Source organism: Psammomys obesus, unplaced genomic scaffold, assembly GCF_907164565.1.
Source record: "Psammomys obesus unplaced genomic scaffold, mPsaObe1.curated_primary_1811, whole genome shotgun sequence".
NCBI classification, from domain to species: Eukaryota; Metazoa; Chordata; class Mammalia; order Rodentia; family Muridae; genus Psammomys; species Psammomys obesus.
This window is the reverse complement of record NW_026585686.1, coordinates 285,901-299,942: the sequence shown is the minus strand read 5'-3', so window position 1 is coordinate 299,942 and position 14,042 is coordinate 285,901. Positions and strand designations below refer to the sequence as shown.

The 14,042-nt window shown below is 39.2% G+C and overlaps 1 protein-coding gene across 2 annotated transcripts in view; it reads left to right on the top strand.

Annotated features, from left to right (window-relative positions):
• The window catches only part of Focad (focadhesin), a 312,861-nt gene that overhangs the window by 174,137 nt on the left and 124,682 nt on the right, over nucleotides 1-14,042 (top strand). The window lies entirely within an intron of this gene.

The following is a 14,042-nucleotide window of genomic DNA, read 5'->3' as shown; positions in this document are numbered from 1 at the left end:
CCTTCCTTCCTTCCTTCCTTCCTTCCTTCCTTCCTTCCTTCCTTCCTCCCTCCCTCCCTCCCTCCCTCCCTCCCTCCCTCTCTCCTTCTCTCCCTCCCTCCCTCCCTCCTTCCTTCTTTTCTTTTGTTCATCCTTCTTCTCTTTCTCTTCTTGCTCATTTGCTTAAAATGTTGTCTTTGTGTAGCCCTTGCTAGCTTAGGACTATCAGTGTAGACTAAGTTGGTCTCAAACTCAGAGAGACACGCCTCCTAAAATCTGGTTTTCTTGTTAGGAGTTACTGTCACCTATGAGCTGGTTAAAAATGGACTCTTAGCCTTTGCAGTAGACCAACTGAATTAGACACTGTATTATAACAAGATCCCTTCCCCAGTGGAGCTTCTCACGTGGTTCTTCCATAGCATCTGTCTAATTTAATTGTGAAGTTGTCTCCAATTAATAATCACATATTGCAATTGTTCCAGGGATTGGTGAACTCTGTCTACCTGGCCCAATTCAATTCACTATTTGTTTTTATAAATAAAGTTCTATTGGACTATAGGCATACCCATTTGTGTATATATTGGTTTGGTCTGTTTTCTTGCTACGGGGCATAGTCCAGTAGCCATGACAATCATACTTGGGCAATGTGTGGTTCTTAAACTCTGAAATATTAACCATCTGTCCCCTTCAATGAAAACCCTATAATAGATGGTGGTAGAATTATGAAGCTCACTCATTCTTTCATTTATTCATCAACGAATTTGTTTTATGGAAATGCTTTTCTAGAATGAGTTAAAAAAAAACCTTGTTTACATTTGTTTGGACTTTTATTTGAGGAAACATTTTTATTTTGACAAAGAACTCAATTCCTAAAGAAGCCTGTTGATTTCCCTCCTCTGGTGTTCATAGGTAATAGATTGTGTCTTTCAATCAGTGCTTCCTGAGAAGGAAAATGCCTCTACTGGAAGAAATAATGGTTGTGTCCTTCTTGTTATTAGGAGTTATGATTGTCTGTGTAAGTCAGCCATACCTAACATTAGTCCCCGATTGTGTGTATGAATGGAGTGGAAGAATCATTTCTACTGGACCTTAGGTTTTGTTTAGTCAGTATTGTTTATTTAGAAATGTACATTTTCATCTTCTGTAGCCCTTTAGGCTCAATAGATGTATCAGAGAATCACCTTTTTAGTGTGTAATTATTTTCTGCAGTATTTAAAAAGTCTCTGAAGTGACTGCTTAATTTATCAAATTTTGTAGCACACAGAACATCAATTTTCAATATGAAAATTCAGTAGGCCGTACTTTTCAATATGTGTGCTCATTATAGTCTTCTATTTAAAGACTGTTTTAAAACTGACATGAATATTTAAATTGCTTGGCTTTTTTAAAAAAAAATAGGTTCTTAAAAATAGCTTAGCCAGGCCTTTAAGTCATGATTGTCTTATGTCAATTCCCAGAGCATTGGGATTTATAGGCATGTGCCATCATGGCCAACTAGAGGTAGATGGTATTTTATTTTTGTACTAGTAAATACTCAATTTACATTGCCTTCAATTATTTATTTTCTGGACAACCTTACTGTAGTTGTGGTTGGGTTCTTTTTGGGAGTGGGTGGGTAGGTCTTAAGCTATGCTGATTGAATTTCTATTTTCCTTTTTCACCTTGGAGTCCAACCTTCATTTAAGAAAATAAAAAAAGAAGAAATGTCTTGATAAAATGAGAGTGAAGAATTGGCTTATCAGGTTAAAGTGCTTACATTGTAAGCCTTATGACCTGACTTTGGTCCCTGGAACCCACAAAAAGCAGGATGTGGTGAGTTGCATCTGTACCCGAGAATTCCTAAAGTGATATGGGAGGCAGTGACAGGGGACTCTGCTGGGAGCTTGTGTGCCAGCTCGCCTGGAGTGTAGAGGACAGCAGTACCAGGAGAGACCTGGCCTCAGCAAGGTGGATGGAGAGAACCATGTCCCAAAGTTGTCCTCTGACCTCTATGTGTGCACTGTGGCATATGTCCTCAGTAATACACACACTGTAACACATTTTCCCCTGGTTTTTGTATCAAAAAAACATATCCCAAAAAAGTAGATGATTTGTTCCAACAGAATCTAGTACCACTAAAAGATGAGTGTGTTCCTGGGACCTCCTCCTCTGTATGGTGCAGTTACTGTTCGTTTAGAGAAGTCAGTTGAGTTTGTGTTTGAAGATTTGTTCCTTACAGGGAGGTGTTTCAGGAAACTTGCAGTTTCTCACTCTGGGGAATAGAAAAGAAATCTGATTAAAGTCTTCCTGGCTCAGTTACATGTTATAGTTGTATAGCTTGGTGCTTTTGTGGGGTTCCTAACAGAGGGATTCAGGCTGTTCTCACACCTTTGCCTGCTTTTGGAACCCCTGTCGTCCTACCGGGTTGCCTCACCAGCCTTAACATGAGGTGATGTGTCTAATCTTACTCTACCTTGATATGCCATGTTTGGTTGATATCCCTGGGAGGCTTAGCATTTTTTCTGAAGGGAAACAGAAGAAGAGTGGATGGGGAGGGACTGGTAAGAGAGGAGGGCAGTTTGTAATATATAAGAGAATAAATTAAAAAACAAAAATTTGCTTGGCCCCTGAGCTGGGAACGCCTACACTGACTGCTTAGGAGATTAGTCTGTTCAATGGAAGACTGTCAGCTCTTGCTCGTATAACTTTCACACTTTTTCGCCTCTTCTCTCTAGGTATCAGAGTGCTTTAAGGACATACTTCAAAATGTGGAGTACTCTCTCTGAGTAACTTTGGAAGTAGAAAAGTGGTGTTGGGCTCGTTAATGTGGGAGGAGCAAATGATTTCATCCCTTAGCCATGGTAGGATTTAGAAATGTGTGGTTGTGATCTTTGTAGCGAACAGGACAAAGGTTGAACAGATATAAGAGAGGAATCATTGGAATGACTGCTATAATTGTAAGAAACATAAAAAGGCTGCTCTGTCTTTATGCCGATTTCTGTTTCTCTTCCTACAACACTGCCTCCCCAATGAACTAGTTTCACAAAGTAAAGGGCCTGCAATTGTACAAATGAAATCATGTTAGTCATTTTAAAAAATGTTTATAACCTTTAAGCCCATATTATTTGGGTAAGAAAGAGTGCTTTTCCTATTGTTTTTGTTCCATCGATTGTGTGTCTTTATGCTTCCTCTTATCCCTGCCTATTGTACTTTGGTAACAGAAGCATCCTGTTTTATGAATTGTATGTGCTGAATTGGCTTAAGAGGGCTTCACTACATGATGATGGCTTGAGTCCTTTAATTGTTAAGGCAGTTTCTTTTACCTTCATTATGAAAAGGGCACATGAGGCATTTTTCATAGTCTAAGGGTTTTTATAAAGCGTTCTCTCTGTTGGAGTAAAGAATCAGGACAAAAGGAGTAGGCTGCTCTCAGGAATTTCTAGAAATAGCTTTTGAAAGTAAGATTAGGAGATAGTGCTCTGTGCTTCATGGAGGAACAAAGTAATTTTGTACCACAGGAATTAGGAGCAAAAAGCTCCAGTGCTCCTGGGGTTTGTTGGTCCCCCTCCCCCATTGGTTATAACGCTAATAACAATAAAAAAAAACAATGTTTTTTTTTTTTTTCTTAAGCACATAAAGCACGTTTGTATGCAGTTGTTTCGACGCGGCCTTTACAGTCAACCTCATGCTATCCAAAGAGCAGGTGCTACTAGTATTGTTTCCATTCTGCAGCTGGGGAAACAGCCAGATAAATTAATGGCTTTGGCAAGTCACACAGCTATGAAATGGGAAAGCCTGCGGTCCCGTGCTCTAATCCCATGCTCCTTCTAGTGCATCTCACTTCACAGTCACCTTACTCTCCACTCTGTTGCTTCCATTGCAGAAGAATAACACAGGAAAAGTTTCTCTTTTTTAGCAATAAAATATGTATAATGAAAGCCCTTAGAACAGGATGAATTGCTTCTCAGACAAACTCAACAATACAAATAGTCATTTGTATTTAGTATTAACTTGCTATCTGCATGTAATTCATAGGTATTGTGCCTGTCCTGATCCTGATTTTATGCACTTACTTTTTGCTTGTGTTTTGTTTGTTTGTTTTGTTTCGTTCTGTTGAATGGTGAATTTTAGCACTTCTGACTGGTAGTTTCCCTCTTATGGTTTCCATTTATGATTTTATTTCACAATCTCTGCTTTGTTAACTCCAAAATCTATTGTTTTAGGCTGTTCCTTGCCAAGTAGTATGTGTTCTTCTTAGCTTTGAAGATGGTCTCTTTGTTTCTATCACTTAACAGTCACAGTGTTAACAGCAGCAGCAGCAGCAACAACCTTTTATCTTAACACTGAAGTTTGAGGTTTATGTCTTTATTGACTCTGGATATTATTAACTATTATTATTATTATTATTATTATTATTATTATTATTATTATTATTATTGCTTCTGTTCTGTTCTTTTTTAACCCTTAATTTTAAAATGTTATGGAGAGGTTAAAAATAATCTAGAAAATATCTTAAGTAGAATGTTGTGATATTCAGTTAAAAGTACCAATACATGTTGCAACATGATGGACCTTAAAAACAGCATCCTACATAAACAAAGCCAGCTATACTAGAGCACATGCTCTGATTCCACTTACAGTGAAAGTCGAGTGTACAAGGTGGACCTCTGGTTCCTAAGGGGTGGGAAGACTCAGAGAAAGTGGAGAATAAGCAGTGAGCAGTGATTTGGAGGAAGGCTGACACAAATGGTTTCACACTGATTGGGGTGCTCATGTAACTGTGTGTATGCTGAGAAAAGCTTACCTGGGGCAATCGTATGTGAATATGTGAATTATTTCCTTTAAAAAGGTCTTATTAAAACTAATGCAGAAGCTTGAATTCCTGTCCACTTCCCACCCAGCCCCCTCGCGTCTGAACTGCTTACTGATGTCACTTAAATATAGTTATCAAAACTGAGAGCTTGGCACTGCTGCCTGCTAGTAACCTAGCTGTCAGTTTTAGTGAGCTGTTGCCAGGTTCCCCACTCATGTTCTCTTCCTGGTCCCTTCTTCCATGCCAGGGTCCACATGGAGTTTAGTTTTCATGTTTCCTAACTCTTCTCTAATCTCTCTTGGTACTTCTCTCCTTTTGGTCTTTGTAATCCTGATACTTCTAAAGATTCCTGGCCAGTTATTTGGGAACATGTTCCCTAATTTAGGCATATGTGATGATTCCTCATTTGGTAGAAATATTTCAGAACTAAAATCTTGTCTTTGCATGTCTTGCCATGGGAGATGTGCTATATATTTTATTAATGTTAATGTAGATCTTGTTTCCATGTTAAAGGAGATTTATGCCACATTTCTCTACTGTAATTACGGTTTTTCATTTATAATTAATAACTTTCTTGGGAAAGCTGTTTTGATAATGGTGCAGTTGTCTTTTTTGTTCTCAAAGTTTGTGTACCAAATTCAGCACCTATTAGTAGGTGCTGCCTGGAGGGTGAGACCTGTGGTACTTGCCTGGAGGTAATTTTATTTTCATCATTTCTACACTCATCAGTTAGGATTCTTTTATAAACAAAGGCTGTTTCTTCTCCAACGTGCATGTGTTCATTTCTCCATTTCCTATGTCAATGAATATTGCTACTTGGCTTACTGATACTGCTGCTCATGTATACTGCAACTTAAATCAAATTGTTCCAATGCTGACCCTTCAGAGCTCTTTCAGGTTACCCTTTCTGCCTTCTCCACAAGTCCACACCCGATTGTTGAGTATAAACAGTATGCTTTATAAACTAGATTGACATTTTCACTATCTCAGCCCTGGAACCAACCAGGGTCATTCTAAGATTAAACTCCCTTTGTCCATGTTGTCAGCATTTTTTTTTTTTTTGTTGTTGTTGTTGTCAGCTTTCTGTTGTAGTGTTGCAGTATTGGATACTTAAAATATTTAGCTCTTGAGTGGCAAGGAACACCATGTTGGGAATGATATGGTGGAGACAGTTGTTTTCATCTCATGACAGAGGAGTAAAAAGGTCAAGGAGGAGACCAGGGCTCTACATCCCGCTCCGACGATAGGATTTCTTGACTGGAAACCTCCCACGTGCCACAATCTGGGGACTTTTTCTTTAACATGGATGTATGGGAGACGATTAAGATCTAAAGTATAGCACCAACTTTGACCTTCATTATATTTTATAACGTTTGTATGGGTTCTAGTTAGGATAACTGACTGTTGGGTTGATGATGCCCATGACTTCCGTTAAACTTTTTATTACATGTTCTTTATTTTGTGTGCATGTGGCTGTATAGGCATGTATGTGGGTGGGTGTATATGCCATGGCATCTGTTTTGAGGGCCGAAGACAACATTCGATGGTCTATTCTTTTCTCCTGTCATGTGGGTCCTGTACATTAAACTCAGGTTGTCAGAGTTTGATGGCAGGCACCTTTACCCTAAGACATCTCACCAACCCATTTCTTACTTTTATTATTTTATTTTTAAAGAAAAAGTTCTATGCACCCTAGGCTGACATCAGACTCTCCATGAAGCTGAACAGATAATTTTAAACTTAGGATCCTCCTTGTTTCGACCTCTTAGATTCTGTGATTTTAGGTGTAGGTGACCATAAGTTGTAATGAAAAAATATTTTGTTTTATTTTTGTGCGTCTGTGTCCATGTGTGTCCGGTTATGTGTGCACCCGTGTGTGCATGTGTGTGAGTGCATGTCATATTTCACATGTGGAGGTCAGAGGACAAATTTGTGGAATCTGGATGTTCCTTCGTAACCTTTAATTGTATTACAGGGCTTCAATTCACATTTTGAGGCCACATGAGGCAAATGGCAACCTGGTGAGCCATCTAGCTGGCCCTCCCTTCTAATTTTTAAATTCCAAAACGTTTAGTTTATTATTTTGAAAGATTGTCACTTTTTTTCCAATACATCATATTTTTTATTGGCTTGTAAACAACATGTTATTATTTCTTTGAAGTGATTTTACTTTTACTTGTTTTATTATCCTAAGATTCTAGAATGAAATCCTCCTCTGCTTTTGGCAGTTCACACTCATGATAGACTCTGTCACTGGTTATTTTTATTTTTCCTCATCAGCTCATTTTTAGGGAGGCCTGTTTTTATATTTACATGTAAAATTTTGGTATATGATTTGAAAGTCCTTCCAGATTGCTTCAGGTGTCCCAGCTCTCTGTCATTTCTGATATTGCATTCCTTGACCTCCTGGTTTCAAATCCAATTTTTTAAACCAGGGATGGTCCTTCCAGGTGCCAGTCTTTAAGTGGGAGTCTCAGTTCCAACTCTTTGTCTCCAGTTGGCTAAAGTCCAGGTCTCCTATTTTAGTGTGAATGTTTAAGTTGTTAGGTTACAAAATTGACAATTTTCATTAAGTGGTAACCATATGCAATTATATACCTATTTACTTGCTAACCTCCTCCCTACATTTTTCTCTCTAAATTCAACTATATTACAGAAATTTAAAAGTCAGTTTGGGTAGTGATGTTGACTAAGGCCTATAATCTCAGTATTTGGGAAGCTGAGGCAGGAGGATTGCCACAAGTTCAAGGCCAGCCCAGGTTACGTAGTAAGCTCCTGTCTCAAGAGCAAAACAAGACAAAACACAAAACAAAAAAGTTCATTTATATCTGGAGACGGATTAGTTATGGGTTAATGAACAGCAGAGAAAGAATAAGCCCGCAAAAGCCAGACTAATCTAAAACAGCTTGACAGATTAACCTGTCAAAAGGACCGTATCCACAAGATCCAAGGAGAGCCATATAGCACAGAGGTAGTTGGCTCATGCCAAGTAGTCTTGACTCTAGGTCTGTCATATCCAATCAAGAATAGCATAGGTAGGGAAGGTCAGAGGGCTAGGGAAAGCTCTCTTGTTTGGGGTACACTTGGCTTACATGTCAGGCCCTGCGTTCTGTGGGATTCTAGAATGATTTCTCAGTGTATGGAGAGAGTACCTTTGGAGGCATAACTTTTAAAACTTTTTAATTGGAGGACAAAATTAAAAAAAAAATTAAAGCTCTGAATATGCTTGAAGACTGTATTTTTCCTCCACACTCAGAAAGGACTGGCTCCCTTTGTGCTTCTGTAGTTGATGGATAGAGAGTATTGTTGATCCTGCTACTTCTTCAGCATCGGGTTGTAGCGTAAGGCATACCTTTTCGTGGTGTATCAGTCTATAGGAATATTTGAATGACAGCCATTGTCTGACCAACCTCACACTTGAATGCTGTCTTCGTACTGTCTGCAGGATGGTTTTCTGTTATGTTTTCCCGTTATACCTAGTCAAACACATGTCAAATATCTCATTTTCACCAGTTTACCCCAGATCTTAATTCCAATAAATGTGTCCCTCTTTCCAGTTTCCTTCCACCTTGGTCTTGGTTTTGACCCAGGTTGTTAGGTTTCAGCCATCTCAGTTTCCAACTCACATTCTGAGTTCTTTTTTTAAAAAATGAATTAAAGAGATGATTATTTTTTTCTTTTAATTTTTATTAATTACACTTTATTCACTTTGTATCCCCCATAAGCCCCTCCCTCCTCCCCTCCCAATCTCACCTTCCCTCCCCCTTCTTCACGCATGCCCCTCCCCAAGTCCACTGGTAGGGGAGATCCTCCTCTCTTTCCTTCTGATCCTAGTCTATCAGATCTCATCAGGAGTCGCTACATTGTCATCTTCTGTGGCCTGGTAAGGCTGCAGAGGGAGGTGATCAAAGAGCAGGCCAATCAGTTCATGTAAGAGGCAGTCCCTGTTCCCATTACTATGGAACCCACTTGGACACTGAACTGCCATGGACTACATCTATGCAGGGGTTCTAGGTTATCTCCATGCATGGTACTTGGTTGGAGTATGAGTCTCTGGGAAGACCCCTGTGTTCAAATTTTTTGGTTCTGTTGCTCTCCTTGTGGAGTTCCTGTCCTCTCCAGATCTTACTATTTCCCACTTTTTACATAAGATTCCATGCACTCTGCCCAACAGTTGGCCATAAGTCTCAGAGTCTGCTTTGATAGTCTGCAGGGCAGAGCCTTTCAGAGGCCCTCTGTGGCAGGTTCCTAACTTGTTTCCTGTTTTCTTCTTCTTCTGATGTCCATCCTCTTTGCCCCTCGGGATGGGGATTGAGCATTTTAGCCAGAGTCCTCCCTCTTGATTAGTTTCTTTAGGTGTACAGATTTTAGTAGGTTTATCCTATATTATATGTCTATATGAGTGAGTGTATACCATGTGTGTCTTTCTGCTTCTGGGATAGCTCACACAGGATGATCCTTTCCAGTTCCCACCATTTACCTGCAAATTTATTTTAAGCATTCTTGTTTGCCATTCTTAGATTTGTTTGTATGCTTGTTTTAGGCTTTTAAATTTTTAGTTTTTTTTTCTTTTTTTTTCTTTTACTTCCTGAGATTATAATGTATCTCTTACCCTTCCATCTCCTCTCTCTAAACCTTCCGATATACCGTACCTCCTTGCTCTTTCAAATTCATGGCCTCTTTTTTCATTGTTACTATATACACACACACACACACACACACACACACACACACACACACACACACACATATATATATATGTATGTATGTATATATACATACATATACATACACACATATATATGTGTATGTGTTTATACATATGTATGTCTAAGTGCATAAATACAAAATAATTCCCACACTTAAGGCTCAGGGATCAATACAGAAGAGGGTGTGGAAAGAGTCTTAAGATGGTAAAATGCAAGCTCAGAGTCTTTTGATTTGCATTTCTCTGATGACTAAGTACATTGAACATTTCTGTAAGTGTTTCTTGGCTATTTGAGATTTCTCTGTTGAGGATTCTCTGTTTAGCTCTGTACTCCATTTTTAAATTGGGTTATTTGTTTTGTTGGTATTTAATTTTTTTAGTTCTTTATTATGAATTCTGGGCATTAGCCCTTTGTTGGATGTAGGATTGGTAAGATCTTTTCTAAATCTGTAGGCTGCTATTTTGTTCTGTTGACAGTATCAATGAATCTAAGTTCAAGGGGGCTTATGGAGACTGAAGAACTGAAGACCAAAGACCATGTATGGGCTTGATCTAGGCCCCCTACAGGGGATCAGGGCCTGTCTCTAACATGGACTTTGTTGCATACTTTTGTATCACAACCCCCTGGTGGGGCTGCACAGTAGAAGAGGATACATTCAGTTTTGATGCAACTTGATAGGTGGGGTGGGTTGGTGGAGGTGTGGGGTCACTCCCCTTTTGGAGGAGTAGAGGAGGGGCGATAGGGGAAAGAGGGAGAGAAGGTAGGACTGGGAGGAAAGGAGGGAGGGGCCTTGATCTGGATGTAAAGTCAATGAATTAAAAAGAAAAAAAAAGTGTCTAAGAGCTAGAGAAACATGAAGTTTGCTGTGAGATTGTGTTTCCTGGAATGTCATAAAAACCACCCTTAAAGGCTTACTTAACTTGACTGCCAAAACATGGATTGAATAGGACAAGAAGAGACCTGCTAAAATGGATTGGGAAAAGCCCACAAGACCTTAATTCTACACAAAGAGCTACTGTCAATAAAGGAATGCTGAGGGTGGGAGAAATAGCCTTCCCCAGGGAAGAACACAGGACTGGGTTAGCCAACACCAATATTCACCCCTGTTCTTTAAATTATTTGTTCTTGCCCCGAGGTCTTAATTTCTGCCCCTCAGTGTTGTGTTGCCTTTAGTACTTGATGAAGACTGATACATTCTTACATACAACTGTGCTAGGTGAGTGAAGGACAAGAACCAGGCTACATGGTCATTGTCTTCTAAGACCTTAATATCTAGCTGAAGAGACAGTTTCCATACACAAAAATAGCAAGCAGTAGCAGACAGTGTATAATTAAATGCTAAACTGAGAGGCACAGTGATTTAAGTGTTAGAAGTTGAAGGGGAAAAAAGAGGAATAGAAAGAGGACTTGAATTTTAAGAGAAAAGCTTATTGAGGAAGTGGGATTTATAATAGGTCTTGAAACAACCAAGATTGGCGTGAGGTAGGCATTTAAGGTCAGCGATGAACAAAGACAATCATCAGGTTTACTGAGCATATTATCTTGGGAAGCTTTGCAGTCCTTCTGTCTCAGTGAGTGGTTAGAAATAGAAATGAGAGAAGAAGGAAGATCTGGCAGCTACTTTGACTTGGGCTATAAGACTACCATATGACCTTTAGGTGAGCCACAGCATAATGTTATCAGACAAAAAGGTTCCTTATGGAGTAAGACTCTTTCATTTGTGTGTTCCCCGATTCTGAAATTCCTGACATTATTTTTCTTTTTAACTTCGGTCAGAATCCTTTGGTGTTCTAGAAATTCTGTAATGCACCTGCCTTCCCAGCATGCATACTTTTTGTGCTAACACAGGATTTTTCATGGTTGGCTTGCTATCTTGTGGTATATCTGAGTCACTTGCTCCCATTCCTTCTTCAAGTCCTTGTCAAGTCTTACCATCTCTTGATACTCAATGGCAGGATTCCTACCCACAGACATTTCTTTCCTTTCTAGATTCATCTTTCAGCTATTTTATGCTCAAATAATTCCAGACATGCAAAATAGCTTAGAATTGCATGTCTCCCTTTCTGTCTAGTATAGCTTGATAAAGTCTTCAATGGGCTGTACTGTACTTTATGTTGTGTTCCCTCCTGGCTCTGTGAACTGCTTTGGATATGTACGTGTTGCTTTGTGGGTAGCTATTAAGGAATTACATCTTTTAAATCAGTATTAATTATTATTTGAGACACTGATTATTTGAACTACTAGAGCTATATTTTTGTAATTGTGCCCACTATCATGCCTTGCACACAGTATTCCTTTTTTTTTGGGTAAATCTTTGTTCACTTCAGATCATGTAATTGATTCCAAAGCAAAGAACAATTATTTTTCTGTTTCTTGGAAAGAGGAAATTAGAGCAAAAATTATAAATTCAAGTTTTTCTGGAGGTATTCTTTCTGTTCCTTTGTTTGGGGTCATTTTATTTTATGTTATTTTTTCAATATTAGTTACAGTTTATTAACTTTGTTTCCTAGCTGTAGCCTGCTCCCTCATTCACTCCCAATCCCACCCTCCCTCCTTCACCTCCTCCCTGCCCCTTTTCAAGTCCACTGATAGGGGATGTCCTCCTCCCCTTCCATCTGACCCTAGCTTATCAGGTTTCTTCAGGACTGGCTGCAATGTCCTCCTCTGTGGCCTAGCAAGGTTGCTCCTCCCTTCAGAGGTGGGGGGAGGTCAAAGAGCCATCCATTGAGTTCCTGTCAGAAATAGTGCCTGCTCCCCTTAGTAGGGAACCCACTTGGATACTGAGCTGCCATGGGCTACATCCAAGCAGAGGTTCTAGATTATATCCATACATGGTCCTTGGTTGGAGATACAGCCTCATAAAAGACCCCTGTGCCCAGATATAGTTGGTCCTTGTGGAGCTCCTGTCCTCTCCAGGTCATACTGACTCCCCCTTCTTTCATATGATTTGCTGCACTCTGCCAAAGGTTTGGTTATGAGGGGTCATTTTTTTCCTTATTAGAATAATAAATTTATTAAATCTTGGAAGGGCTAACATTACCTCATTCTTGTTATAAGAATGAAGGGTTTATTAATCTGAATGACTTTTAAAAACTCTTGCCATGGAATGCAAATCATGTACACATACATGTGCAAATACACACACCCTACTCACTCATGCATGCACAAACACACATGCTCATACTTATGAACACACTCATACACACGCATACACAGTGTTTTCAACAGAAAAAATTAGGACACATGCAAGTGGACAACTCAAGATGAATAAGCATTGACTTTAAAGAAGGCAGCCTCCCATTAGGGTATCGAAACAGATGTTGAGACTCATAACCAAACTTTGGGAAGAGTGCAGGGACTCTTATGAAAGAAAGGGGAGATGAAAGACCTGGAGGGGACAGGAGCTCCACAAGGAGAGCAACAGAACCAAAATATCTGGGCCCAGGGGTCGTTTCTGAGACTGATACTCCAACCAAGGACCATGCATGGAGACAACCTAGAACCCCTGTTCAGATGTAGCCCATGGCAGCTCAGTCTCTATAGGTGTGCCCTAGTAACAGGAGCAGGGGCAGTCACTGGCGTGAACTCAATTGCCTGCTCTTTGATCACCTTCTCCTGGCAAGGTGTTCTTAGGAGGCCACGGAGAAAGAGCATCCAGCCAGTCCTGATGAGACCTGATAGGCTAGGGCCAGATAATAGGGAGAAAGGACCTCCCCTATCAGTGGACTAGGGAAGGGAAACAAGGGAGGAAGGAAGAGGGAGGGTGGAATTAGGAGGAGACTACAGTTGGGATACAAAGTGAATAAATTGTAAATAATAATAATAGGAAAAGAAGGCAGCCTAGAAGTTACGTTTCTTTGTGTACATGAAGACAAGGTGTCCATCCATGGCCAGTGCTGGGCAAACCTGGACATCTTACAAAGGATGTTTATATAATGAGTGGTCATTTTTTAATCTGTATATTTTAAGCATATTTTATTCATGTGTCTTTGACATGTCTGCAATTACTACTTAATGTACTTTCTCCTAAATAATTAATGACTGCAGATAGAGACAAGTTGTATATATTAATTGCAGCATAAAAGAAGAGATGGGCAGTCTAGAAGGTTTAATCCTGGTCCAATTAATCCAGTTAGTCAACCAATTGGACTAATTGGTTCTGTGTTGACAGTTTTCTTGCCTGTGTCTTAAAATTTTAGTAAAATATCTACCAGTGGAAAAAAATCATCTGTTAGAGCTAAACATTAAGAGTAACATTAAAGGAAGATATTTGAATAATTTCAAAATCAGATAATATAATGACTAGGAATACTGGTTTAAGGAAAATGGGCCAAATTTGCTTAGCAGCCTCTTAATACAAAATTACTTTAGAAATTTTTAATTATTTAAAATAAAATTACTTTATCATTTCCTTAACATTTTTCTAAGGCAAATTTACTTGAGAAGTTTTTGATTCATATCTATTAATCCCCTCCCCCTAATTTTCTGGATGAAATATTTTACTATTATCTTACATATTTTTTGTGTGTTTTTGGGACTGGATGTTAAAAAATAAGTATACA